The sequence below is a fragment of the Myotis davidii genome, unplaced genomic scaffold (genome assembly GCF_000327345.1).
Source record: "Myotis davidii unplaced genomic scaffold, ASM32734v1 scaffold736, whole genome shotgun sequence".
Classification (NCBI taxonomy): domain Eukaryota; kingdom Metazoa; phylum Chordata; class Mammalia; order Chiroptera; family Vespertilionidae; genus Myotis; species Myotis davidii.
The window spans coordinates 42,726-46,808 of record NW_006287431.1 but is presented as its reverse complement, the minus strand read 5'-3'; the positions used below and the strand labels follow the sequence as shown (position 1 = coordinate 46,808).

The 4,083-nt window shown below is 55.3% G+C and overlaps 1 pseudogene; it reads right to left on the bottom strand.

The window, feature by feature from the left end:
- Window positions 1–2,250, bottom strand: part of LOC107182378 — an 8,660-nt pseudogene extending 6,410 nt beyond the window's left edge.
- Between the last annotated feature and the right edge of the window lie 1,833 nt (window positions 2,251–4,083).

Here is a 4,083-nt window from a genome sequence, read left to right as displayed (position 1 = left end):
GAAAAGGTCATGAAGGCAGGGCTTTTTCTTGACTTATTGGCAAAAAAAAATAAAAAATAAAAAAAAATAAAAAAAAATCAGGGTTGAATTCTTGGGGGGTCGGGAACTGGCTGAGGCCATAGAGGACTGTGTGAAGGAGGGGGATGATGCCTGTGCTCGGCGTGGGAGGCAGAATCAGTGTGCAGAAGGGCTGGTAGGTTGCCCAACTGGGATTTCCACTCTGCAGGGCTGGGGGTCCTGGGAGCTTGGTGAGGAGGTGTGTGCAGCATAGGACTCCATCAGGGTGTCGGGGGTTCCCAATGATGGATGCTGGAAACTTGCTAGGGTCTGAAGCAGGGATGTGGAATACCCTTCCTTGTGGGAACAGATTTGGGGTTTCTGGGGAGGAAGTGAGTCTCTGAGAACAGTTTTTAAGCACAGGGGATCCCTAAGATGAAGTCTCAGGCCCTGTTATGGAGATGAGGTCTGTGGTTTCCGACCAGGTCCAGTCCACTATGGTGAGGGGTGGGGTCCTGGACAGGGGCTGAGGTTCTGGATTGAAGGCCCTCAGAGGTCTGTTGCTAGGGATAGCTGAGCTTGTTGTTAAGGTCTGGGGGGTAGATTGCTAGGGCCTGGGATCCTTCTTGCCAGAGCCCCGGATGCCGGATGCCGGTTGCAAGAGCCTGGGATGCCTCTTTTTAGGCTATCAGGTGTCATCTGTCAGGTGCCCAGAGCACTTTGGGTAACAGGAAGCCGCGAAATGTCGTGTCCTGAATGCTGGGTGCGACAAGTTCATAGGGATGACCCTGCGAATTGCTGCACCTCGCGGATTACCGCATCTGTGTAAGGCGTGGCTATTCGGTCCCCCAGAGCCCGCAGCCAATCGCTTCCGACCACTCGGTAGGTCTCTAGTGCGCGACTGGCGAGGGAGGGGGGAGCGGGCTCTACTTACTGGGTTGGGAAGAGGTGTGTGTGTGTGTGTGTGTGTGTTCCAGTCAACGCTTCCCAGCCCGGGTGCTGCTGCAGGGGTGCTGGTGAGGGTTAGCCAGAACCTCGGGTCGGGACGAGGGGTTGCGTTTAGAGAGGGCGGTGAGGGCGAGAGTTTGATTCGTGCAAGGGTTGGTGCGGAAGGGGCTTCGGACTGCTTGGCCCGGACCCTGATGGAATTCATGGCGGGGCTTCAAGGACCAGGCCCGCTGGAGTGTGGATCGCGCGGGTCGACTGGGCGGGCGCTGAGAGACTAGGGGTGGGGCAGACGGCAAGTACCCTGGCGGTTTCTGTCCTGGAGGCCAGGGTCCCGGGATGGACTGAGAGGCTGTGTTTGGGCAGAAGGGGTCGCGGACAGTGCCGTGTGGCCAGGCCAGACTGTGTGGGAGGTCATGGTTTCCGGGAGGCTCTTTGGCTGAGGCTCGGGGCCCGGACTCTGGGGATCAGCTTGCGTCTGGGTTTGGGGGTTTGGGGGTTTGGTTGAGGGAGGTTCGGACTATCAGTCATACTGGGCGGGGCGGGGGCTTAATGGGGTTGGGTTTCCAGGAGAGGGTTGGCGCCCGCACCTTGCACTTCTGGGCACTTCAGGAACGCGAGGAGGGCGTACACAGTGTGGCGCCCACGGCCTCGGTGTCGCCAAAGAGACGGTATGGGTGGCCATCAGCAGGGTGTCCATGTGGCAATGGCTCAGCGGGCGCTGCTTCTCTGTTGGGGGAAAGGGGTGGGGATATAAGCCAGGACTGCGGGCGCCGAGCCTGTGCGCCCCATTCCCCCCAGATCTATGTCACTGCTGTGGGTGCTAGCTCAGTCACTCCTCTGTCTAACTTCCTTTCCTCGGGGGATCTGGGGTGCGCGGGAGGTCGGGGCTCACAATCAACAGATCCTTAATGATTAGCTATTAATGGTCAGTGGCACCGAATGGCTCCGGGCTCCAGCTCGGCTTCCCCGTGTGGGGAGATCATACTAAAGCCGCTCAGCGGAGATCCTTGTTGGTTTGAGACAAAGGCAGCCGGTCAGACCCGAGGTGGGACTTCCAGGCAGGGCTTACCCCGCTATCTTGGTGAGGAAGCAATCAATGAAGTCTCGGGGAGAGCTGGGGTCGAGGGAAGCCTGGTGGTCGCGGACGCTGCGGGGGATGAAGTCCTTCATGCGCCTCAAGTTCTGGAAAAGGCGTCGGTGCGTGCGTGCGGGGCACCTGTCCAGGAGGCTCGGAAAGATGTACCACTGGGGATGGGGCAGAGTTGGAGGGGTTTGGAGGAGTAGCAGGGTGTGTGCGAGTGAGGGTCAGGGTGCCAGGTGGGCAGGGGCGGGGTCTTGAGGGGCAATTAGGTTCTGCAGAGGCGGAGTCGGGGCGAGGACTGTGTGTTAGCGGAGACTCCACCCGGGAGTGGGCATGGGCGTGGCTAGGCCGAGCCGTGTAACGTGGGGGCGGGGTCAGATGAGAAGGGGCGGGGCCAGGCAGGGCCAATTGCTGGACTTTGTCGATTGCTTTTTCGACCTGGGTGGGCTGCCTCCTGCACGCCCCCTACTGAGTATTGACATACTCATGTGATTTTTGTTTTTCATTTTAGGGGCTGCTTTTAAATCATCGCCGTTCACCCCTTTTACCCCTCCTCCTTTGTTTTCCCAGTGACTTTAAAAACATATATTTTATTGTTCTCTTTCAGAGAGGAAGGGAGAAGGATAGAGAGTTAGAAACATCAATGACAGAGAAACATCAATCAGCTGCCTCCTGCACACTCCCTACTGGGGATGTGCCCGCAACCAAGGTACATGCCCTTGACTGGAATCGAACCTGGGACCCTTGAGTCCGCAGGCTGACACTCTATCCACTGAGCCAAACCGATTAGGGCTCTCCCAGTGACTTTTAACCCCCTCCCATCTTCCCGCTTTACCTGTGTGTACTCCTTGGGCTCACAGCTGGAATGCTGCCCTTGGGAGCCACTTTTGCCCTCCTGGACCAGTCCGGCCAGCAGGCTGACCTCAGCTCTTCTCACTGTGGTCAGTGGTGGTCATTGGCTCTGGAGCGGGGCAAAGGCTTTTACACTTTTGCTATTCCAGGCCCTGAGTCTGGGTTTGGGAGATGGGTTTGTGTGGCTGTGGCAAACTGATAGGCCAGGGATATGGGCCTGTTTGGAGCACTTGGTTGTTTTCCTGACTGTCTATATGACCTGGGGCAAGTCCCTTTCTGTCTTGAGCAGGACTTTCTCATTCCCCAGGGCCTATTTCCACAGCTCTTCCTACTACTCTGGTTCTTTCAGTTTGTCTCTGAAATTGTATATGTCTCCCTTTGCTTCTGCCTTTCCAATCACTGCCTCTCTTTATGCCTTTTTGTCTCTCCTTATGTCTCTCTCTCCCTCTTTGTCTTTCACTCTCTATTTTGTCTCGAGTTCTCTATGTGCTCTCTCTCTCTCTCTCTTTCTCTTCCACCAGTGAGACTGCAGTGGGAAAGATTGATTTTAGAGAAAGAGGAAGGAAGAGGGAGAGAGAGAAACATGGATAGGCTGCCTCTTGTACTGAGCCTGCAACCCGGCATATGCCCTGACCAGGAATCAACTGGCAACGTTTTGGTGCACGGGACAACACTCCAACCAGCTGAACCACCCAAGCCAGTGCAGCACACATGCTTTTTAAATGTAATAAAATATTTTGCATTTCTCAATAAAGCCTCAGCATTTTGTTGTTCATTTCTCATGTTTCCTTATGTCATTATTAATGTCCCTTTATTATTTGCTGTGAACTTATGGCAACATTGCCTTACAGCCAGTTATTATGTGGTAAGAACATTGGCAGCAAAAATTCTGTGGCAAAGATGCTTGTGGTGAAAGTACCTGGAACCACCCCGCTTCCCCAGGTCGGTTTACCATCCCCATGGGGGTGGAGGAGGAAGTGCTGGTAGATCTTGGGGAATTTGACACCCTGGGTCCCAGGCACATGGTGAGAGAGAGGGGGGCCCCTTCTTGTTGAAGTCCCAGAAAAGCCGGTTAAGGGCAGGTCCTGGCCGAGGCGTGAAGGCTTAATTAAGAGATTAGGTAGCTCTGGTTTCCCTTAGCATCTACCCTTCCTGGGGCGGGGCAGTACTGGACTCACTCCAACCCATACCTTACTTTCCTCTGA